Source organism: Oryctolagus cuniculus, chromosome Y (genome assembly GCF_051225735.1).
Source record: "Oryctolagus cuniculus isolate XC-2025 breed Fujian yellow rabbit chromosome Y, ASM5122573v1, whole genome shotgun sequence".
Classification (NCBI taxonomy): domain Eukaryota; kingdom Metazoa; phylum Chordata; class Mammalia; order Lagomorpha; family Leporidae; genus Oryctolagus; species Oryctolagus cuniculus.
In genome coordinates, this window is record NC_142889.1 from 18,333,857 (window position 1) to 18,360,192 (window position 26,336).

Here is a 26,336-nt window from a genome sequence, read left to right on the forward strand (position 1 = left end):
TTTTGCTGCTTTTCCCAAGCTATTATCACAGAGTTGGATCAAAAGTGGGGCATCTTGAACTTGAACTGACACCCATACATGATGCTGGTATAACAGGCAGTGACTTAACCTGGCAGCCCCAGAGACAGCAATTCTAAGTGATGTTATTATGTTTAGTGGTTCTATAAAGGTACTCCCATCACCTTATTTTTATGTAAATTGCCTTTACTGACATATCTCTTTTTTAAAAAAGATTTATTTATTGGAAAAGCAGAGTTACAGAGAGGCAGAGGCAGAGTGGGAGAGAATATCTCCCATCTGCTGGTTCACTTCCCAAATGGCCGAAATGGCTGGAGCTGGGCTGATCCATAGCCCAGAGCCAAGAGCTTCTTCCAGGCTTCCCATGTGGATGCAGGGGCTCAAGGAACTGAGCCATCTTTCACTGTTTTCCTAGGCACATTATCAGAGAGTTGGGTCAGAAGTGGAGCAGCCAGGACTCAAACCAGTGCTATACTGGATGCTGGCACTGTAGGAAGTGGTTTTACCAACTGTGTGACAGTGGCAGGCCCTGAGCCATCACTTTTAAAATATATCTGTTGGAAGATGAATGTAAGCCTTTGCTTTTCTCTTCTACTCTAATATGCAACATTATTTCTTAGCTCCCATGCATGGTAAGGTTAAAATGTGGCAAACCTCTTTACATAGATTTGTCAAGCAAGTGTGGAAGGTAATTTAGGTAATAAGTAGAAATTATTACAACCAATTTTTATCAATAACTTTTTCTTTTTTACTGGCATCAAACTCAAAAGCTACTGTCTGGTTTCTGATCTGTGAACTTCTCTAAAGTAGTTTCATCCCAGTGTAAGGGAAATTATGATCAGCCCACACATCAAAAATGGTAGTATACCCATTAGCCTCTTCAGTACTAGCATATACAGCTTCATGGTAGCATGTAGTGAAATGTTCAGCAGTACCAACTGCCAAACCAGTGTCAGCGGATAGCACAGTCAGTCTTAAAAAGAGACAGCACCCCCATTAAAAGAAAGTTGCAAAAATTTTGCTCAGTTCTTGCCAAGTGAACCCCCTCTATCAAATTATAATTGAATTGTATTTAAACTTGTATCAGACAAATGAATTCCTAATATCAAAAAATAATATTTGATGTTTGCCTCCACTTGGAGGCTTAATTTTGGTGCTGAGTTATCATGCTAAAATTGAAAATTTTAGTCTACTTAACAATTTTTACATACCCAATTAGAGATGTAAGGTATACGCTGATATTCAATATAAACCAGTGGAACAATATGGTAATCATTCGACTTTTTAGTCCAAAACCAAGTAATTCCCAACTCCATCAACTTTTTTTTTTTTATTTTTTGACAGGCAGAGTGGACAGTGAGAGAGAGAGAGACAGAAAGGTCTTCCTTTGCCGTTGGTTCACCCTCCAATAGCCGCCGCAGCCGGCGCACCACGCTGATCTGATGGCAGGAGCCAGGTACTTATCCTGGTCTCCCATGGGGTGCAGGGCCCAAGCACTTGGGCCATCCTCCACTGCACTCCCTGGCCACAGCAGAGAGCTGGCCTGGAAAAGGGGCAACCGGGACAGAATCTGGCACCCCAACTGGGACTAGAACCCGGTGTGCTGGCGCCGCAAGGTGGAGGATTAGCCTAATGAGCCATGGCAGTGGCCCTCCATCAACTTTTGTCATCCCCTTGGGGCCATTCCTCAAAGGTTTTCCAAGTAGATTCAACTTCTTAGTGCAATGAAAGAAGGGACGTCTAAAGTCAACCACTCTGTCACTCACCTGGAAAAAGTATCCAAATTATAAAACCCTGAAATAATTTATTACCAAATTTAGAATTTAAATGAAAACAAAAGTTTGCTTGTAAAAGCCTGAAAGAAAAAGACAACATGCATTCAAAAGCTAAGATGAAGACACACATTTTTATCTACACAGGCACTGGCAGACACAACTTAATTAACTTTACTCGTAAGACATACCCCATTCTACACTTTCTCATTCACTAATCAATGAGGTACCAATATTCAAGACTGGGAAATTTAATATTGAAAAATAATAATAAAACCTAAAATTGAAGCTGTTCTCTCACCCCCTTCAGAAAATTATGGTAGGTATTGTGTGAAATGTTAATATATTTAGAGACTTTACCATCTATGGTGGTTATTTATTTATTTATTTATTTGACAGGCAGAGTGGACCGTGAGAGAGAGAGACAGAAAGGTCTTCCTTTTCCATTGGTTCACCCCCCAATGGCCGCTGTGGCTGGCGCACTGCACTGATCCAAAGCCAGGAGCCAGGTGCTTCTCCTGGTTTCCCATGCAGGTGCAGGGCCCAAGCACTTGGGCCATCCTCCACTGCACTTCCGGGTCACAGCAGAGAGATGGACTGGAAGAGGAGCAACTGGGACAGAATCCAGTGCCCAACTGGAACTAGAACCCAGGGTGCCAGTGCCACAGGCAGAGGTTTAGCCTATTGAGCCATGGCACCAGCCTATGGTGGCTTTTTTAAGAACAAAAACCGTGTTCCACTTACTGGTTCTGTGATAAAATTATCACTAGGTAAATAGCATTGTCAGCAGACTTTGCAAATTAACAAACAAATCTTGGCTATCAACTGACATATCTTCTTCATACCAAAAGACTCCTGAAGTTTAAAACAATCTCTTTTATTTCAGAACAAATGCTCCAGGCCAAAGTACAAATATTGTGCGACACTCAACGCAACACCGACAGAGAAGAGCTCCATGGAAATTATGAAATCCACCAGCAAAGCAATTCTGTACAAAGTGCATTGCATGCAAAGGTCGACTCTGCATGATTAGCCCTTCCTCCTTGATGTCAGTTTCTCAATGCAGCCACAGTTTAAGTTGTAGTGCATTGACTCCATTTAAATAATATCTGAATAGCCTCTTATCTGGAACAAAACCAAGATTTTCATAAAGTTTCAAAGCAGACTTATTTGTTATTTCTGTTTCCAAAGCAACTTCATCACAGTCTCCTTCAACCATGGCATAAATAGCTTTCTTAAGCAAGTTAGTACCCATGCCATTACTCCTGGGTTTGGAATCCACAGCTAACATGGCTATATAACCTCTGCAGAACATCTTTTTGTGCATATCCAACTTGCAAACGATGACAGCTACACACTCCTCCCCTATGATGGCCAAGAAGCACAGCTGTGGCCAGCTGTGGATAAAATCTCTATAAGTATAAATGGAGTAGGGTTCAGACAGATCTTTGGTGCTCAGTCTCATCACATCAAGCATCTGGAGCTCAGATTCCTATTGGAACTACCCTATCCTATCATCGGATCCTCCCCTGGCTCAACCTCCCTGCCTGAGGGGCTTCTTAAACTGCAGCCTGAGGTCAGGGACAAAGATAGCAGCCACACCTCCTCCTGCTCCTCCTCGCCCTTGGCCAGTCCAGTCCCTTGTGGGCCACCATGGGATTGCTCGATGCCATTTCTGCTGGGCTGGGGGGTGCAGTTCTTGCACCCCTGGAGCGGGAGTGAGGGGGCCTCTTGCCCGAGGGTACCCAGCTCCTTTTGTTGCAGTCACTTTGGAGCTCCTGCCAGGGTGGCCGTGCACACCCTGGACCTTGCTGTTGAGGGTGGTGTCCGCCCTGAGGGGTTGCAGTTCGGGGCTGATCAATCCATGGAGCTGCGGCTGCTGTGGCAGTGGCTGAGGGCAGTGGAGGCACAGATCCCCTTGGCAGCCCGCTGGGTTCCTGCAACCGCTTTCAGGCTCACAGCAGGCAAGTGTAGTTGGGAAGGGGCAGCAAGGCTGGGCTGCAGCCAGGGCTGGAGGTGCTGGAGGTGGGAGGAGGCCGCTAGGCCCAGGCAGGACCTCTGCCCTCCCCTCACTGGTCCCTCCTGCCGCCACCTCCCTCACCACCAAAGCTCTCACTCATGAACCCATTTTCAATTGAAAATGCTGTTAGTCGGGGCAGAGCCTTGGCTCACTTGGTTAATCCTCTGCCTGCAGTGCTGGCATCCCATGCGGGTGCAGGTTCTTGTCCTGGCTGCCCTTCTTCCAGTCTAGCTCTCTGCTATGGCCTGGGAAAGCAGTAGAAGATGGCCCAGCTTCTTGGGCCCCTGCACTTGCATGGGAGACCAGGAAGAAGCTCCTGGCTCCTGGCTTCAGATTGGCGATGGGAGCTGATCTGATACACTGCCATCTATCAGGGAAGGTGTGTATGTGTGTTATACTGCCATGTATCAGTGAAGGAAGGGTGTGTGTGTGTGTGTGTGTGTTACATTGTCATCTCTCAGTGAAGGAAGGGTGTGTGTGTGTGTGTGTTACACTGCCATCTATCAGTGAAGAAAGGGTGTGTGTGTGTTACACTGCCATGTGTCAGTGAAGTAAGGGTGTGTGTGTGTGTGTGTGTGTTACATTGTCATCTATCAGTGAAGGAAGGGTGTGTGTGTGTGTGTGTTACACTGTCATCTATCAGTGAAGGAAGGGTGTGTGTGTGTGTTACACTGTCATCTATCAGTGAAGGAAGAGTGTGTGTGTGTGTGTGTGTTACACTGCCATCTATCAGTGTAGGAAGGGTGTGTGTATATGTTACACTGTTATGTATCAGTGAAGGAAGGTTTGTGTGTGTGTGTGTGTGTGTGTGTGTGTGGTTGGGTGAGTGAGAGAGAGAGAGATACCAGTGAAGGAACAGAGAGGCTAGGTGGTTCCTGACTCAGCCTATAACCTCCTGGACATGAATATGCATGGGAAACCAACCTCAGCACCCAGCTGGAATCAGAAGGCAGAGGAAGATGTGCCACTACAAGACAATACTTATGTGTCAGACACCATTAGCAGTTCTGAGAGTTTGGAAGAAGAGGAAACAGAAGCCCAAATCAACAAAGCCATTCCAGGATCAGGGTCTAACTTTGGGAGTGGATTTGCCATCAAGCAGTAAAGAACAGGCTGACAAAGACCAAGAACACTGGCAAGGCTGTGAATGCTGTGCCATGCCATGTCTCTGAGAAGTGAACAGCTCCACTCCTCTCTGGGATATAAGCCAAGAAGTCAGAAGTTATCAACTTCCTATTCTACTAGTAATTCCTAACCACTTTATCTAACTTTACTCCTCTTTATGTTTTACCTTATTCAGGCAAATCAAAACCACCTTCCAGCCCAATATAAAAACCTAGGAGTCATATTTAAGTATGACTACTCTGTGACATAAAATCACTCACTAATCTTATGATTGAGGTTTTTTTTAATATATTGTGAATACAGTGAGGATCTCCGTTTCTCCACTGTTCCTCCCTGGTTCAAGATACCACCAGCTCTCCCTGGAAAAACTTCTACTATCTCTTAACTGGTATTACCATTTACACTTACCCTCTGCTGTCTAGTCTCAACAATCTATGTGATCTTTTAAAAATCTGACATAAAAATCTCCATGCTTAAAACCTACCAATAGCCCTAATTATATTTCTTAAATTTGTTTTATTTAATTGAAAAAATAAAGTTTAATTAAAATATAATCTGCATTTACACACTTTTATGTGTATCATGTATACATACACTTCTATTAAATTTTGTGGAGAATGAAATTCAAAGGTATATTTATTTTTAGAGTTACTATTTAAGAATAAATGATACATGGATTGGCAGAAAGTATGATCTTATTAACCTTGTATTTCAAGTGTAACCTTACATAATGATTAAAGAGATGTGTAAATTAATAAATTTTATTCCCCACATCACTACTCTTTACTTCCTTTGCTCCCAAAAAGCAAATGAAAAGTCCTTCATTATTCAAAAGCAAGAAGACAGGGCTTAATAACAATTTAGCTAGAAAAGAAATGCCGGTGGGTAAGTGTCACAGTGGAGCTGAGAGTTTGTATGAAAGCACTTTTGAGAGCATCTACAACAGCTTCAAAAGTGTGGTTTTATTGTTTTACTAACATTATCTAAAACAATGTCTACCAGTGATGGGGAAAGGGAAAAGTTACCATTGGTTTGACTTACAGAGACCTTTCTTTGAAGACTTCCAAGAAGTCACAAATATTTTATCCTCATGCTCCCCTCAGACAACATGGTGATTGGCCCAGCAAGAAGCAGCGGGGCAAGGAGCCAGCAAGTGCTGGAAGAGGGACTACAGAACAGCCTACGAGGATAGAAAAAGCAAGAGTAGAAAGTGGAGAAGCCGGAGAGGAATCTGGCCCAGCTACAACCATTTCCATAGAGATAAAAAATGTCAGCGCTGACAGGGGTGGGAAAAGGTGGCAACTGGTAGGCGGGATGTGGCCATTACCTCCAGCAGAGCTCGTCAGGGTGCGCCCTCCTGCTTGCCCAGCCGTGGGCATGGAGGTGAGTGGCCCAGCCCTCTAAAGGAGGATGGCCGGGTTCCGGCTCTGCACTGGATCCTCGGGGCGGTCAGGGTCCCTCCTCCTGCTTGGCCAGGCCATGGGCAGGGAGGAGAGTGGCCTCTATGCACTGAGAGCGCTGCCACTGCCTCTTAGCAAAAGAAGGTGCCGGGTTCAGCCTTCGCAGCCGCTTCCCTGTCTGTGCTCCAGGCCCGCTACACCCTCTTACACATTACCTCCGAATTTGGCGCCAATGCGGCCTTCAAACAGGGTCCGTGTCTGCCATGGGCAGCATGCAGGAGTCTGGGCTCTTGCAGTGAGCGGGAGAAGGGATGGCCTGTGTTGGATGCGGAGTACACCTGGGGTCACGGGGAAGGAAGCTGGTTTTGTCCGCGAAAGGTAGATTCATGGCCCCAGTGCCAGGTGCAGTCAGGGCCTCCACACTGGGAGAAGCCTACATGGTGCTCTTCCCAGACCCTGGGGCTGGGCGGCTGAGCATGCGATTGGCTGAAGCGCATGCGTTGGTTCATGTGGGAGTTTAGGGTGAACTACAAACGCTCAAACTAGACAGGGTCAACAAATGCAACAGTCAAATTTTCCTCTGGTAGCACTGTTTTCCCTATTTTATATGTGAGGTGCCTAAGGTAACACAATATCTGTATGACAAATCCTTATACTCTCCTTTGTGGTTGTGTACTCTGAAAAAATTGCTTTTAATATTAAATATTTCTTCCAGGTTTAGTGTTAAAATTATATATGAATGGGGATTTTTTTGAGACATTACACTTGTGCTAGCTTTTATAATAATAATGCCTTTGTGAGGCTTAGTTTTCTGATTTTTTTTATGTAATAGTAGCTACAGCAATGCAGCACTATTACTTTCATTTTACTGAGGTTCTGCAACTGGCCCAGATGTGAAATCTGTCACATGTTATAGGTGCAATAAATGAAAACATGGCTATGAGCTAACCTTGGACAATCATCCATTAAGAGAACCAGCTGTGTCAGTTTACCACATTTGTAACCGTATTCAGTGGACTTTACTTTAGAGGTTAGTTTAATATTGAAAATATTGTTAGGGATTCATAACCTTGATTGGCTTGCCCCACTTTTGTTCCCCTGAAAAGGATGCACACATACAGATTATGTTCAGTATCAGCACCTAAAGGCCTCTGCCAGCTGAGGTCAGCAATGCTGTGGACCATTTGCTGTTGCTCTCCTGTTTTGACTGGAAGTCTTTTTAATGAGAACTTTAAATGGGTCTGTGACACATGATGAGTTTTATGGTAAGAAATACAAGTTGAATGGACATATGTGTACTCCTATTAATAAGCATGTGCATTTCTGTTAGCAGCCTTTAAAATGAAAGAGCTCTTGACTAGGAAGATGCCTCAGAACTGCCAGGCTCCTAGAGGATTCTGAAGCACTAAACTTTGAGTGAGGCCTGGCTTGGGCACTTCCAAGCATTACAGGTAATTCTGATGCACAATGATCCCATTCTGAACATACATGACAAAACATAAGACTTGGTTTAGACACTTTTTAAATCTTTGAACTTGCCAGGAAATTAAAGGGCTAGGGATAGTGAACTCACTGGAAGTGATGATTTGTCCAGCGATCCTCAGCCTTTTCACCCCCTAACCACATTGGAGCCCTGTGGGATGTGCTTTGTCTTTCTGAGCCCTTAACAGTGCCTTGTGCAGAGTGAGTGTGAATGGACATGAATTCTTCTCCCAAGAACAGTAAATGATGAACTATATATCATTGTCCCTGTGTATACAGATGAACTCAGTTGAAAAATGTTTGGTGACTTCTTTGAATTGGTTTATAACCAGGGAGTCCTCATACAATATTCTGTGGTGAGATCTCTTTGTTTTCTCTTCTGTCTCAGTAGTTCCCTGGGAAGATAGTTTTGACAACACTTACCAGGCTGATGTGTGGTCAGTCTGACTGATTTGTCTGTAAACTTGTGAGACAGAAGTGTATTGTAAGATTTTATTTTGTACCTAGCATAGAATAAACATTTACCTTCAGAAAGTTATTTTAAATGTGCATTTAAATAACAAGGTTGAGTCAATGATAATCAAATTTTGATTGAACAGTAGTTCTTAAATTACTGTTTTCAATCCTAGAGTTTTACATGTAAAGGTTCTGTTTTGTGAGCATAAATTTTTTCTTTTTATAATGTAAGTTAATTACTGATAACTTTTGTAATATTACAGATGGGAGGATTATTACCTTCATATGTATCTGTCTACAACTTTATATCAATTGTTCTGTAACAGTTTATGTTTGATTACTATATATAATAATCTCATCAGACTTATGCAATTTGTGAAATTGCATCTGGCTGTAAAATAACTTTAAACCTCAAATATAGGTGATGGTAATTCCATGGTATGCTTTCTTAACTTAGGTAGATTTCATCCTGCTTGAAGTTGTAAGGTCAAGACTATTGAATATATGCACATAATGTGGCTTGCATTAGAATATGTTATTTTCAAATAAAAATTCTTATGATGTTAAAAACTTAAAAATATTTTTGTGAGTCTGATGTTGTGGTATAGTGGGTAAAGCTGCTGCTGCCTGTGACACCAACATCCCATATGAGAATGATTCATGCCCCATCTACTACACTTCCCATCCAGCTTTCAGCTACTGTCCTGAGAAAAGCAGTAGAAAATGTCCCAAGTGTTTGGGTCCAAGACACCTATATGGGAGACCTGGATGAAGCTCCTGGGTCCTGGTTTCATCCTGGGCTAGTGCTGGCCATTGTGGCCATTTGGGGAGTTAACCAGGGAATGGAAAATCTCCCTGTTTGTCTCCCCCTCACTCTCTGTAACTATGACTTTCAAAATAAATCATACACAATCCTCACCCCCAGAAACTTCTTAACATAATCCCAATTGTCTATTTTTATTTTGATTGCCTTTGCTTCTGGAGTGGTTCCTAAGAAGTCTTTGCTTATGCTTAAATGGTGGCTTGATCAGCATAGCCCTGACTGTTAATGAACAACTTAATACATTATCCCTCTTAGTAGTTTTTTTATCTGTTCTACTTAATATGACTGGTTTAGATCTGTAATTGATGCACAGTTATTCTTAAGTGTTGAAAATTAACTGAAATGTGATCCCTGTTGAACATGGTGATGGGAATGGGAGAGGGAAGAGATGTATAATTTGGGACATGCTCAGGCTGCCTTGCCCCAAGTGGTGGAGTTAGAAGCATACCAGGGGATTCCAATTCAATCCCATTGAGGTGGCATGTACCAATGCCATCTCACTGTTCCAGGTGATCAGTTTCAGTTCACAGTTGGTCATGGTGGAGGGACTGGGAGTCAAAGGGAGCACATAGACAAGTCTAGTACCTGCTAACGCTAACTGATGGAGTAAATAAAGGGGAGAGTGATCCAACATGGGAAGTGAGATACTCAGCAGACTCATAGAATGGCAGATGTCCTAAATAGCACTCTGGCCTCAGAATCAGCCCTAAAGGCATTCGGAGCTGGCTGAAAAGCTCATGAGAGTATTTCAGGCATGGAAAGCCAAGACACTCTGGCAAAAGATCTCTGTGAGTGAGATGCCAGTGGAAAGAACAGGTCATCAAAGAAGGAGGTACCTTTCTCTGAAGGGAGGAGAGAACTTCCACTTTGACTATGACCTTGTCTAAACAAGATAAGAGTCGGAGAACTCAGAGGGCTTCCATAGCCTTGGAAACTCGTGACTGGAGCATGGGGAGATTACTGATGCCATAGACAGGAGTGTCAATTGGTAAAGTCAACAACAGGAGTCACTGTGCACTTACTCCTCATGTAGGATCTCTATCCTTAATGTGCTGTACATTGAGATTTAATGCTATAATGAGTACTCAAACAATATATTTCACTTTGTGTTTCTATGGGGGTGCAAACTGTTGAAATCCTTACTTAATGCATACTAAACTGATCCTCTGTAAAAAAAAAAAAAAGAAATTATCAACTCCCAACTTGACCAACTTGACTCTCACTGGGATTAAACATGACAATAGGTCTGCTCTGATTTCATCATCATTTAAAAAAAATCATCTATTATTTTTCACTTTATGTTTCTGTGTGGGAGCAAACTGTTGAAATCCATACTTAATGTATACTAAGCTGATCTTCTGTATATTAAGATAATCGAAAATGAATCTTGATGTGAATGGAAGGGGAGAGCGAGTGGGAAAGAGGAGGGTTGTGGGTGGGAGGGATGGTATGTGGGGGAAGCCATTGTAATCCATAAATTGTACTTTGGAAATTTATATGCATTAAATAAAAGTTTAAAAAAAAGAAATACTGTGAATAACACTAAAAAAAAAAGAAGTCTTTGCTTATGCCAATGTCTTGTAGCATTTCCCCAGATATTGTCCTCCATTAATTTGATGGTATCCAACTTTTGCCCATTCAATACGATGTTGACTGTGGACTTGTCATCTGATGGTGTTGAGGAATGTTCCTTCTATACCCAATTTGCTTAAGGTACAAAATTAATGGGGGGCTTTGACACCCCACTTTCATCAATGGATAGATCAACTAGACAAAAAAATCAACAAACAGAGCTTACTACACTACGGACCAAATGTATCTGATATCTATACAGAACATTTCATCCTAGAGTTGAATAATATGCATTCTTTTCATCAGCACATGTAACTTTCTCTAGATAGACCATATGCTAGGCCATAAAGCAAGTTTCATCAAATTAAAAAAAATTGAAATCATACCATGTATGTTATCTAACCACAATGGAGCAAGACAGGAAATTAACAACTTAAGAATCTCTTGAAAATATTCAAATATATGGAGATTGAACAACATGCTCCTGAATGAAGAGTGGGTCATAATATAAATCAAAAGGAAGAATCAAGGGCCAGTGCCACAGCTCACTAGGCTAATCCTCCACCTTGCGGCGCTGGCACACCGGGTTCTAGTCCCGGTAAGGGTGCTGGATTCTGTCCTGGTTGCCCTCTTCCAGGACAGCTCTCTGCTGTGGCCCAGGAGTGCAGTGGAGGATGGCCCAAGTACTTGGGCCCTGCACCCCATGGGAGACCAGGATGAGTACCTGGCTCCTACCATCAGATCAGTGTGGTGTGCCGGCCACAGCGCGCTGGCCGCGGCAGCCATTGGAGGGTGAACCAACTGCAAAGGAAGACCTTTCTCTCTGTCTCTCTCTCTCTCACTGTCCACTCTGCCTGTCAAAAAAAGGAGGAATCAAAATATTCATAAGAAAAATGAATATGCAATATAAAACTTAAGAGATACATCAAAAGTAGTGTTACCAGGGAACTTAGGTACTTTATGAAGTGGGGTCCTGTGGATGGATACACTTGGAAGGTTGTTTCCATGTGACCTTTTCAGTCTTCATGAGAAGCTTGTTGTAAAAGCCTGATCTGTTCCAATTCTTTTTCCTCCTCACCCTGTGATCTTTCTTCCATATAGGCTTAGCTATTAGCATCAGACTCTTATCAGAGGGGTCTGTGTTATGTCATTTGGACATGGGGTATCCAAAATTGAGTTAAAGCTTTTCTTTTCATAAGGTAGCTGCTTTATGTATTTCATTGTAATGAAAGTGCAGTGGGCCGGCACCACAGCTCAATAGGCTAATACTCCACCTGCAGTGCCAGCACACTGGGTTTTAGTCCCGGTCGGGCACCGGATTCTGTCCCGGTTGCCCCTCTTCCAGGCCAGCTCTCTGCTCTGGCCAGGGAGTGTAGTGGAGGATGGCCCAAGTGCTTGGGCCCTGAACCCGCATGGGAGACCAGGAAAAGCACCTGGCTCCTGCTTTTGGATCAGCGCGGTGTACCAGCAGTAGCGCCATGGCCGCGGCGGCCATTGGAGGGTGAACCAATGGCAAAGGAAGACCTCTCTGTCTCTCTCTCTCACTGTCCACTCTGCCTGTCAAAAAAATTTTAAAAAAAAGTGCAGTGCATTTATACTTTTGAAAAATTGAGACATTCACTTATTTCTTTAGTATTTCCTTTCCTTTTTTTTTTTAGATTTTTATTTTATTGGACAGAATTATAAATAGTGAGAGAGAGAGACAGGGAGAAAGGTCTTCCTTCCATTGGTTCACTCCCCAAATGGCTGTAATGGACAGAGCTGCACTGATCCAAAGCCAGGAACCAGATCCTTCCTCCTGGTCTCCCATGCAGGTACAGGGGCCCAAGCACCTGGGCCATCCTCCACTGCTTTCCCAGGCCACAGAAGAGAGCTGAACTGGAAGAGGAGCAACTAGGACTAGAACTAGCACCCATATGGGATGTTAGTGCCACAGACAGAGGAATAGATAGTCTAATGCAACACTCCAATGTTTTATTCTCAAGAAAAGTGTGATATAGCAAGTAGCTCTGAGATTCCAGCTTCCCAAATTTTCACCAAGACTGTCAGTGCAAATTTGCTATTTCATGGATGTATTAATTGATCCTTACAAATTAAACATAATATTTTCTTTCAAATAATTTCCTGCTTAATCCACAAAACGTATGTATACTCTTTTCTAACATTTTTTTTGCCTAATTTTCTTTTTTTAAACTTTTATTTAATGAATCTAAATTTCCAAAGTACAGCATATGGATTACAATGGCTTTCACCCCTTACCTTCCCTCCCACCCACAACCCTCCCCTTTCCCTCTCCCTCTCCCCTTCCATTCACATCAAGATTCATTTTCAATTCTCTTTATATACAGAAGATCAGTTTAGTATATATTAAGAAAATATTTCAACAGTTTGCACCCACATAGAAACACAAAGTGAAAAATACTATTTGACTACTAGTTATAACATTAAATCACAATGTACAGCACATTAAGGACAGAGATCCTACATGAGGAGTAAGTGCACAGTGACTCCTGTTGTTGACTTAACAAATTGACACTCTTGTTTATGCTCTAGTCATGAGTTGCCAAGGCTATGGAGGTCTTTTGAGTTCACCAACTGTGATCATATTTAGACAAGGTCATAGTCAAAGTGGCAGTTCTCTCCTCCCTTCAGAGAAAGGTACCTCCTTCTTTGATGACCTGTTCTTTCCACTGGGATCTCACTCGCAGAGATCTTTCATTTAGGTCATTTTTTTTTCCAGAGTGTCTTGGCTTTCCATGCCTAAAATACTCTCATGGGCTCTTCAGCCAGATCCAAATGCCTTAAGGGCTGATTCTGAGGCCAGAGTGCTGTTTAGGACATCTGCCATTCTATGAGTCTGCTGTGTATCCTGCTTCCCATGTTGGATCGTTCTCTCCCTTTTTTATTCTATCAGTTAGTATTTTCAGACACTAGTCTTGTTTATGTGATCCCTTTGACTCTTAGTCCTATCATTATGATCAATTGTGAACAGAAATTGATCAAATGGACTAGTGGGATGGCATTGGTACATGCCACCTTGATGGGATTGAATTGGAGTCCCCTGGAATGTTTCTAAGTCTACCATTTGGGGCAAGTCAGCTTGAGCATGTCCCAAATTGTACATCTCTTCCCTCTCTTATTCCCACTCTTATATTTAACAGGGATCACTTTTCAGTTAAATTTCAACACTTAAGAATAACTGTGTATTAATTACAGAATTCAACCAATATTATTAAGTAGAACAAACAAAAAATTCTTAATGTGAATATACGGGATGACAACCATTCAAAGTTATCTTTGTCACTGATGTAGATGAGATATCAAACACATATATCTTTTGGTGGCTTAAAGTGTTTCTGAAGTGAAGGTCCCACACAATGTAACAGGAAAGGAATTTGAAAAGGTGTGAGTAAAGAGAAACTAAGGGGTATCCTTATTCATTATCAAGTCAAAAATAAAATCTACTTTTTAAAGTTGTTCAAAGCATTTCTATGTCATACAGAATTAGAAATTAGGCCTTGATCATATCATTTGCATATTTCATGTCAATGGTACCACTTCTCTGGGCCTTAGTTTCATCATGTAAAAATAAATTATACCTAAAGTTTCTATCTTTATAATTTAATTGTTTATTACTTGCTTGTTGTCCTCTGCTAAGCAAGATGTTGCCACTCTACCTTGGATACAAAAAAAGTTATCTTTAAAACTAATATTTGTTACTATGCACAATATTGTGAAAGGTTATTAAATAATATTTAAGGATGAATAGAGCCAAGTAAAGAGTACTCTGAGAAGTAGAAAACCAAATTGGAAATAGAAAAGTGGAAAAAAGATGTTGAAATCATCTCCTGGTAGAGAAATTTTTGAAAATGTATTAATTATGTGGCAAATATTTTTGTTCACAATAGTGAGTCTGCATATTTGATACATGTGGAACAACTCAACCCAGAAAGCCTTCAAATTCTGCCCTCAAGTATTCCATATAATTTACCACCTTGGTGTATCTTAAGGAAACAGTGAAAGATAATTCTACCAGGTCCATTGAATGTTATGGAATAAATCAAAAGCAGCCATCCTGTGTGTTAATGGAGAATTCATGGATAATTTACCCCATATGGCTTTGACCAGGTAACCATACCAAAATTTACCCTTATATAAAATGAAGTAATAGTAGTCCCTGATACTCTGAAAATTCCAGGAGACAACACACAATAAAAGAGAGCCAATACTAGTGTTCTATATTTTGTATATAATTTACAATATGTGCATTGCAAGCATTGATGAATCCACTAACCAAATTACAAATTTAAATGTTACTATACTTTGGAAACCTTTTCCTACCTCTCTGTTACAATTCTTCCCCAGTGGAAGTCACTCTCTTTGATTTTATGATAATCATTCTTTAAGTGGGTTGTTCTCTCCTGCACAGGGAGGCAGCCTGTCAGGTTTCTTCCACCCAACTATAAACATTCTTTAAGTGATATTGTTTAATATTTTCTTATTTTGCATTTTGTTTATGAAAAAAATCACATGGTGCCAAATCCAACTTGCTTCCGTAATATACTTTTTAGGATTCATCAGAGTAGACATACGTCTTGTTGATTCATTTTCACTGTGCAGTCTTTACTACATGAATATGTGCTGATTAGTTTGTTCACTCTAACAATGGTGACATTTTGGGCTATTTCCATGATTTTTTGATATCATAAAAAACACTGTTATGCATATCCTTATCCATGACTTCTCTGTACCTAACCCAGATTATTGCTAGATTTCTAACTAGAAGTGGAATTGCTCTGATTCATGTAAAGCATCTGTTCACTAACTGATCTCCACCTCTTTGATTTTGACCTCAGTCATCCCATTGACTTTAATATCAACTCTGGATATCCCAGAGAACCATCACTAGACTGATCAGTCCTTGTTACCATTTCTCATCCCAAACACACACACACACACACACACACACACACACACACACACACACACACATTGAAATAAAAGGCACAATAATATTAGAGAACATATTTTAAAGCTGATTGTGTGAGGGTGAGGAAATCTCACTGCAATGCCTAGTGCTTCAAAGTAACACACCTCTGTGAAAAATGGTGTCTTCTAACTCTACTTTTGTAGGACCCTAGTGTCCTCTTTACCTGACACATTTCATTTTAAGTTACTGAAGCAAAAATGTTCTCTACACTTTAGGAATTCTTTTTGTCATCTATATCTAGATTGTGGGCCTAAAGTAAAAGACAATAATTTTTCAAATGGCAAAATTTTGGATAAGCTCTTTTCTTTGAGCCTAACAGCATCCATATGCATAGTTCTTGATGATACACACCCTTTTTAGCTCATAAAACCCAACAAACTCTCAGTACCTAAGCCAGCATCAACATTTCCTTTACTAATTTATTGTAAATATTACATGGGTTGTGCCTGAATTCCTGTTTTTTTTTTTTGAAAAATTATATTGATAAATGCTCTTGGACTTTTAAATAAATACAGAAATGCACTGGGAAAATTACAGCAATTTTACTCTATACAAAGGTAAACAAATCATGTCAAACACTGCTTTCAGCTTTAATTTCTGCACAAAAATATAAAATAGAAGTATTTCTATGGCTATATTGGATATTCTATTATAAAGGTATTTATTTTTGGAAGGATAGGATGTTAGAAATGGAGAAACAGAAAGATACAGAGGGAGAGGTAGAGAGAGAAAGAGAGGGAAGAACAGAGAGAGGAGAGAGGAGAGAGGAGAGTGGGGAGAGGGGAGAGGGGAGAGAGAGAGAGAGAGAGAGAGAGAGAGAGAGAGAGAGAGAAGCTTTTCAGTTTCATTCTCCAAATGCCCTGAAGAGCTGCAGCTGGAGCTGGGCCAGGCCAAAGCCAAGAAGAAGCAACTTCATCCAGGTCTCCTATGTAGATGGCAGCAACCCATGTACTTGGGCCAGTATCTGCTTCTCACAATAAATTATCAGGAACCTGGATTGATGTGTGCATTCTAAGTGTCAGCTTAACCTACTGTGCTATAACACTTACCTTAAGATAACAACTATTTTGCAGATAACAATACATAATAAGGAACAAAATGAGCCAGGTATTACTAGCTGGAATTGTGCATGCACAATTAACAGCCAAGTGTTATTATGCCCTCTCACAGTTATTTATTTAAATTATATTATCTTTCCTTATTTTCTCTAGTTTTCAGACTACTATCTCTTAAGCTAAAGGAAATTTGTTTTAGGAAACATCTTGAAAACTACTTTCTCTAGACATGTGTTTATTGCAAAAAAGAAGATTACAAAAGTGAATTCATGAACAAGTGAACATAACTGCTATTTTTATTTAGATTAATTTTAATTAAGTGCCTTTTAATACAACTGATAGAAGGAACAGCAAACATCATTTTAGAAACTTTAAAATAGTATTATTATAGTCTACAAGCTATCTATATTACTTGATATATCTTTCTCATAGTTATATTCCTGAAGTAATATTAGGATTGTGTTGAAGCTAAAGGGGTACACACACTGGGAAGTCTTTTCCTTAATATCAGAGAGACTTCATGCCTCATTTGTGGGAGACTAAAGTACCATAAGGGACAACCTGGGTAGGAGATGAGGGGCTTGACTGATGACAATTGTGCTTACTAAACAAAATAAAAAGGATATATTGTTTCTCTTCAGTTAAGAATAAACCTACATATATGGAAAATTGATCCAATGGGCTTATCGAAATCATTGGTATTTTTCCTATGTAATAAAGCTCCCTAAATTGCTTGATCTGTGGCTAATATGGTAATCTGAGAGTATAAAAGTGACATGATCTTGATAATGTGACTTACATTCCCTATATTCTTAGCTCATGGCTACACATTAGCTGCTGTATGACCAACACACTGTGTTTCAGGAAGGAATAAGGAAAATGATTTTGCAGCATAAGCTTCCTCCATTATAATGAACATTCCAAGGAAATTATCTCAATGACTTCCATTTTCACCTTAGTTTTTCAAGAGAATACATCACAACAGAGATTTTTGTTCAAATACTTTGAACTACAGTAATAGTTAAACAGGATGTGCTAACAGATACCATGCAAGTCATGTTGACACACAGAAACAAATATAACAAAATTATCATAATTAAATCTGTGTGCTGTATTTAAAAATAAAAAATACAAAAATGAGTTAAAAATAAAAGTCAAATATTAACACATTTGAAGGTATTACAATGGAAATTAACATAAAGTCATAGGGCTAAGATCTGATTATAAATGGAAAATAAATGTGTTTGAAAACATACAAACTGAAACAAAGCAAAAAATCAAAATAGATAATGAAAATAAAAATCATTATACTATAGTGTGCATAGTTTTAAGCAAAAATAATTTTCCCATATACAGAGGTGGTGAATTTGGGAGGTTGACAAAGGAATGTGGTGTGATGGGGTTAAGATGCATTAACTTTAATATTCTAATGATTGAAATATTTTTATTTATTTTTAAGCTGTTAATATAGTGAAAAATATCTTCCTTACTGTTCAATTATGTAAGTATTCACCCTTAAAGGCAGTGCATGATATAACTTCAGTCTCCACTTTCAGAGATATTCCACCCATTTAACCTATACTTTATTGCCTTTTTTCAGAACCAACAATAGAAGAATAAAGTTACTGGTCTGAATTTTGTTATGGTGTCCAACTGATAAATCTTGAATATAATACTATAAAAGTGCTTTTGTAACTTTGTAAAATCACATGCTGTTACATTTTATATACCATTCTTATTGTTTGAAACATACATTTCCTCTTTTGCCGATTTTATCTTTCTATTTTTCCTTACTACAAGGGAGAGGTCCCTGCCTGGCCCCTTCCCAGATTGGCAGGAAGAAAAATGGCATCATGGCAGTAGGGAGTGTAGTAACTGTGGGTATGGAAGGAAACACAGGTCTAACATTAGCTGTGAGGAAACAGCATGGAACACATTCCATGACAAATGTGTATGTTTCTGTGTCTACCCCATGTGGTCCACGGTGTCCTTGCCTGCTGGCCACCTGTTCCAGATCTTGTTGTGGGATGGAAGAGGGAGATGCAGGGATTCTGAGACAGAGGGGCAGCAAGAGGCAGGGGCTGATGGAGGCCTTCAGACAGCTGGGGTGGGCCATACACTCAAATGTGAGGAAACTGGGAGAGAGGTCCCTTAGGGCTTTGCCCCAATGTTCCCTGAATATTCAACAAGACTGCTCCTCACCACTGAGCCTCTGAGTCTGAGGAGAGAGAGGGTTGCTGGCTGGGTCTCTCAGAGAGTCTGGCATTTGACAGTGTTTCATGTCAAAAATAAATAATTTACTAAAAAGCAGCTTGCCACACCCATGGTGAGCAAAGCCTCGTGGTGGAAAGGGGATGTCCGGCCAGCTGGGATTGTTAATACCTGTTCTATCTCCTCCCAGCCCACCAGGTGCAGCTGTCAGACCCAACAGGCCTGTGACAACAGCTGTCAGATGAGCATCAGGTAGCAGAGAGCAGGGTGGAATGTTGATGATGAGGGAATCTCCTGATGTGATTTTATGTAAAGGATGACAGTGGCATGTGCTGAGTTTCAGAACATGGGCAGCAACAGCAATATGGTATAAATAGTTCCAAGTCCCCAAAGCAGAGACATGGATGGATGTCTGGGCTCCTCCAGTTAAACGTGGACAGCTGCTGTGCAGCAGGCAGGTCAGGGCCTTCATCTGGTTTACAGGGCTGTCAGTCTGTTGAGGGCAGAGGCACTTAGCTCCATAGTGCATTGTGTCAGGATGGACAGGAGTAGGCTCTGTAGATGGCAGGACTGCTCATAGTAAATTGGATAGTGATTGCCTAGTGGGTACTGGATCCACCACCACCACTGTTTGAGGAGACTAGGACAATCACTGTGCTCCTTATTCAGCCTGTTTAAGAGGCAGTGTCACTGACAATCCCTACATTGGCAAAAAGAATCAGGTCCTTGTGGCCTATGAATGGAGCTGCCACCAGTGGCACCAGTCAGGTAGTGGGTAGAGCACATCCCAGCCATGGCGATCCCATTACTGAGGTTGCAGGAGCTGTCCAAGTTCCATATGGTCTCACATGTGATTCATAATGGGAACCAGGTAGTGTTAAAGGCCTCTATGCCTGTGTATCAAAAAAATGGGTTTTTCAAATCCAGGAAGTTCAGGGATTTAGAGCCCATCTTGTCCTGACCATAATATTGATGTCTGTATTTGGGGTCCTGTTGGCAATAAACAGATATGTTGCTGAAAGCATATCTCCAGCCTTGGCAAATTGTGATCACTGTTGCAGGTACCAGAAATGGTAGCAGTGTGTTAAGGGACCTGTCACAGCCATGCAGAGCCACATGGTCGTAATGGAGCCAATAAAAGCAACATCAAACAAGAAGGTCAGATCTCTGAATGAAGCATGTGGAGTTGTATGAGTTCTCCCTGTGAGAATCTCTCTTTGGCTTCTTTTTTTTTAAGATTACTTTACTTATTTGAAAGGCAGAGTTGAGGGAGAGAGAGGGAGAGAAAGAGAGAGAGAGAGAGAGAGAATCTTCAACCCATTGCTTCACTCCCCAAATGAACTCAATGCCTGTAGCTGGGCCTATCTGAAGCCGGGAGCCAGGAGCTTTTTCCATGTCTCTCATGTAGGTGCAGGAGTCCAAGCATCTAGACCAATGTCTTCTGCTTTCCTAGGCCATTTGCAGGGAGCTGGATCAGAAGTGGAGCAACCAGGACTCCAGCCAGCACCCATATGGGATGCAGGCACTGCAGATGGTGGCTTTACCCACTATGCAAAGGCACTAGCCCATCTCTTTGGATTTTGAGAGATGCCTCTGCCAGCATCTAACTTCCTGCCACAGCCCCTGAAACACACCCCAGCCACTGACTGACATCCCACTGCACATGCCACCACCCCAACTGCCATCTTAAATCCCAGCATAGGCCTCGTGGCCACATGAGTAATGCAGCAGCTTGGATGTTCTGTATTTATTGAATGGTGCCCTAATAAAATTAGGACATTGCAGGTAATCACTTTGATATGGATCTCAGAAACTGCAGTACACTTGGGTTAGACAGATACAAACTACATTTCTTGGGGAGACAGTTGTGTCAGAGAGGGCCTTCATGGTGGACCTCAATAATTTATATTCTTCTCCACAATATCTAAGAGTTTCTGATTCCTGTATCATTTCTAATCTGTCATGCTGTGGTATTTGGTATCCCAGTTTACTTTTTTCTCCTTTTTTCATCCTTCTATTGTTTCTATCATCCAAATATTCTATAGTAAGAAGGTACTGCTTTTATTTTCATGAAACATATATCAATATGTTTATAATGTGAATATAAATTCTGTTTGTTTTAAGTTTTATTAATATAATGGGAGCAGATCTTACGCATTCCATAGGTACAGTTCCACGAAGACAACCACACTTCCCCTTACTCCTCTGCTCCCCCAACCCTCTCTCATCCTCCCCCAAACTCCTCCCACCCTGCTCCCTTCATCAATTCTTGCAGACATAATTTTAATCCAGTGTATATTCAAAGACATAATTTGCCACTAATTAATTATAACATTCAACAAGTAAATTATTATTATTAATTATAATATCCAACAAGAAATATAAACACTAGCTAAAATGACAATCTCAGTTTTCTTTCATGTGTGTTTATTTTCTTGTGGGTAAAATTAGACCTGCTCCCATTAAGATACATTTATATTTATTTACTTTGATTTGTTGTCTATATTCTTCCTTGACTTTTCTATCTGATCATTCAGTAGTAACTTTCTGTTTAAATGTCTGTGTCTTCAAATTATTGTCTAAATCTAGAAAGAACTGTCACCTTTCATTGTGTTTTATTTTTAGAAATTCTTCATGCTTATTTTACCCATGAACTTTAAAATCACCTTATAGAAAATACACATCACATATGACAATCACCCTCTTCTCATTAGTGATTGAGCATGCAAAAAGCAGAAAAGATTAATTCATTAAATGTCCCTCAGTGTCCTAATCATCTCCATTTTTCTTTAAAATCATCAGAAGCAATTCCAGCGTTACTAGCCAACTCCTTCAGACCAGCTCTGTACCCTTTGCTTTCAATGATTTCCCACCTGGCAGAAGCTGTGGCAGATTTTCACCTTGCAGCCTTACAGTCACACAAACCAGTTCCTTACTGTCAGCATCCTTCTATGCACCACACACACACACATACACACACACATACAGTGGTTCTGTTCCTCTGTTCCTCTCTCCCTTCAAACTTTTCCATTTCCGTTTTTTATTTTGCCTGGCATTAATATTTTACCTTTGCTCCCATAGATTTTCTGCTGCTGCTTTGTTTTATTCTAAGCATTTATATCTTTCTTTCCATCATAGTTTCTCATTATTGTTTCTACTTATGAAGAGTAGTGTTTGAAAAATATTTATATTCAACCAGCAAAATTATCTTTTTGTGCTATTTGTTTATATATAGTTCTTTTAGAATTTCAAGTTTATCCGCATACTATCTAAAATTAATGTAATTTTGTCTCATTTTCACTGTTACATAACTTTCTACTTGTCATATTACCTACTACCTTCATCACAATACAACCATGTGTTCTCTTGATATTAAATGGATACTTTCCAGGGGCCACTTCCTACAGTGCCAGCATCCAACATGGGTGCCAGTTAGTGAGTCAGCTGTTCCATCTCTGATCCACCTCCCTGCTAGTGGCCTGGGAAAATCATCAGGATATGGCCTAAGTGACTTGGTCCCTGCTACCCACATGAGAATGGAAAGAAGCTCCTGACTCCTGGTTTTGGCCTTGCACAGCACTGGCTGCTGTGGCCACCTGGGTAGTGACCAGCACATGGAAGATCCTTCTCTCTGTGTCTTCCTCTCTCTCCTTCTCTCTCTATAACTGACTTCTAAATAAATAACTCTTTAAAATGGCAGTTTCCATAGAGATTTTATTCACATATTCATTTTTCATTTGAGAAGCGGAATCTTGCATTCACTGGCTCACTGCCAATGATGGGCCAGGACAGAGCCAAGAGTCAGGGAATTGATCTGGGTCTCTGAGTTGGCAGGGACATGAGTGCCAGAGTCATCTGCTGCTTCCCATGTTGTGCATTAGCAGAAAACTGGAGTGAGATGCAGAACCATGACTCAAAGCCACGCACTCTGATGTGGGATGCAGAGTTCCCAAAGCAGTTCCCCACTGCACTCTGAAAGGAATAGTTTCCAATTTTTCATATAACATAAAGTAACAATTTTCATCATGTTTTGCATCATTTTTCTATATTTCCCAAATCATCATTGTCCCGGAAAATTTCATTGATCTATAAGGGGTTTCAAAATATGTCTCAAGAGTGGTTGTTTTGAAGTAGCTGTTTAAGCCTCCACATCAGAGACCAAAATCCCATATCAGAGGGCCTGGTGTAAGTCCCAGTGATTGTGGCCTTCTGACCCAGCTTCCCTCTAATGTCCCTAGGAAGCAGAAGGTGTAGCATGTATGTTTAGGTTCCTACCACCTCCCTGGGAAACGGGGATGCAGTTCTTGGCTCCTGGCTTTGTTCTGGCTTAATCCTAACTGTTGTGGGAATTTGGAGTGAGAAATTCATTCTCTCTCTCTCAAATAATTAAAACATTTGGAAATACAATGGATGTAAAATACTTACAGAAATTTGACATAGAAACAAAAGCCATAGGATTTTGACATAGAAAAAATACAAAATAATACATTTATCTGATTTTGTCCCTATACCATATTCTCTCCTTCAGGTGAGTAACTATGTTAATTCAAAAAAAGGCCTTAAAAGTTGTAAAATGTAAGTGCATTGGAGTAAGAGGATGGGTAGAAAGTAGAGACCTGCAAGAACATGGGGCCTTGTATAGCAGGGCCTTGTATAGACAGAGAGCAGTGCATACCTGGTCACATGAAATACCTGTCCCAGATCTTTTCACCTGTGCCTTAGGGAGGCCTCAAGACCCCCACCTCTTGAGATTTTTACTATTCAGTGGGTTGAGGAGGCTGGCCCTCCTGTACATAAAGTGCACCATTGTGACAGAGCTGGTTCTATGATGTCACTGTTGTCCAACACCCCTCCACATTCCACTGCAATTAGAGGTCACTGATTTTTAGATAAGTCACTATTGACTTGGAGTTGGGACCTTCTCTCTTCATTTCCTTCTGAGTTGGGGACATTCACTTTGAGGTGGGTGGACCCGATTTCTCCTGGCTGCTGCAGAAAGTGATGTTGGCTGTGCCCTTAGTGGTGCCCAATAGATGCTGAGTATGTATATAGTTGTTTCTCTCCCTGTAGGGTGGGATCAAATTTCCCCTTGATATGGGTCTGTGGAGGGATATAATGACTATGGTGCAATTATTCAGGTTTCCAAAGCCTGCTGTGTTTCCTTGGTGTAGTGTGAAGGAATCATTACAATATAAGATGGAGGTGTCTTCTAACTTGATGCAAGCTTCCAAAACATCTTTATGTTGGTTTAAAAGGTGGATGTGCAGGTGTCTGACTGTGTTATGTTCCTGTTTGTCTTGAAATCTTAAGGAAGTTCTTGGTAATTTTAAAACCTGCTGCAAGGTGTTTTGTGGGAAGTCAGAAGATGAACTACAATTATTTAGGTGACTGGGAGAGCATTGGAACTTCCTATCTCAGACAAGCTGTGGTTACCCTGAAAATGATCTAGGAAAGTTTGAGGGATGACCATATACCCATGGGAGAAACTGAGCACTAATGTAGCAGTGTCAGGATTTTGTGTCCCAAGTCAGTGTTGTAAAGGGGAAAAGATAGGAATCAGAAGGTCTCCTGGGAAACTTATATACATCAACAGTGGTTAAATACCAGTAATTACGTTGGATGATATTGACAAGTAGTGGTTCAAAAATAGTTAAAAAAAGAAGAAAATCAATAGCTTAACAGCTATTAAGCCATATACACATAATTCATGTGTACATAGCCAAAAATGTTAAGTTTCCCACTAGCCCAACTCAACCTCAGGCTTGTCACATGAGGCAATGAGCTGGTAGACCAAGGGACATCAGGATAAACAGGTAATTCCTTCCCTAACCATCACTATTCAAAACAAGAAGGCATTTGTTCTGTCTAGCTACTTCTTTAGAGGAACATTTCATTTTATGAGCTTGTGCTCTGCATGCTGCCCTTGTAAGTGAGATAGTAAGTATGTTGCATTCAGAAAACATCCAATAAAGAGGGAGGATTGTTCTAAGTGTCTTGCAGACTGAACCATTTGTTAAAGTGAGACCCCTATTAACAGAAAAAAAGCCTCATATACCACAATAAGATTCTATGGCAGAATCTGGAAATGCAATGTGAAGGTTGTCCTAATCCGACTTGACTTCCATTAATGGAATTATTAAGTAAACTTTTGTTAAAAATGATAAATTCAGAAAATTTTAAGTAGTGCTTGACACCAGATTGGTGTAAAATGGTACTGAACAAAGGCAGCTGAGACATGTGGTCTCACTGACATAGTTGACAGTGAAACCTACAGGGAACCCAGATATTTGAACTGAAGAGAAGGAAAGAAGGACAACAAGCTAAATGATCTTTTATTTAATTGAGAAATTGAACTCAAAACCACATATTCATAATTGTTAAATCCATTTATCCAATAAACTGGAAAATCTAGAAGAAATGGATGTATTTCAAGACACACACAGTCTACCATATTGTAGTCATGAAGACAAAAACCTAAACAGACCAATAATCAAGATAGCAATGGAATCAGTGATAAAGATCCTCACAGCAAAGAAAAGCCCAGGACTGGATGGCTTCACTGCTGAACTCTACCAGTCATTTTTTTTTTAATTTTTATTTATTTATTTTTTTGACAGGCAGAGTTAGACAGTGAGAGATAGAGACAGAGAGAAAGGTCTTCCTTTTTCCATTGGTTCACCCCCCAAGTGGCCCCTATGGCTGGCACATTGTGGCTGGTGCACTGTGCTGATCCTGGTCTCTCACATGGGTTCAGTGCCCAAGGACATGAGCCATCCTCCACTGCACTCCCGGGCCAAAGCAGAGAGCTGGACTGGAAGAGGAGCAACTGGGACAGGACCAGTGCTTCAAGCAGGACTAGAGCCCGGGGTGCTGGTGCCACAGACAGAGGATTAGCCTAGTGAGCTGTGGCACTGGCCCACCAGTCCTTTAACAAAGGACAAATTCTAATTATTCTCCAATTATTTAAAATAATTGAAAGGAGTGAATTCTTCCCAAACTCCTTCTATGAGGCCAGCATCACTTTAATTCAATAACCTGAAAAAATATAGAAAGAGAACTACAGACCAATGTCCCTTATGAACATTCCCTTATGAACATAGACACAAAAACTCTCAACAAAATACTAGCTAATTGAATCCTACAACACGTCAGAAAGATGATTCACCAGGACCATATAGGAGTTATCCCTGGTATGTAAGGATGGTGCAACATAGGCAAATCAGTAAATGTGACACATCATATCAACAAATTGAAGCATAAAAGCCATATTATTATCTCAAAAGATGCAGAGAAAGCATTTGATAAATACAACATCCTTTCATGATATAAATATTAAGCAAATTGGGTATGTAAGGAGCATTACTCAGCACAATCAAGGCAATATATAACAAACACACAACCAGTATCATATT

At 40.7% G+C, this 26,336-nt stretch overlaps 1 pseudogene; it reads right to left on the reverse strand.

Annotated features, from left to right (window-relative positions):
- Window positions 1-2,847: 2,847 nt before the first annotated feature.
- LOC149119316 (N-alpha-acetyltransferase 30 pseudogene) lies at window positions 2,848-19,453 on the reverse strand (annotated as a pseudogene).
- Window positions 19,454-26,336: the final 6,883 nt, after the last annotated feature.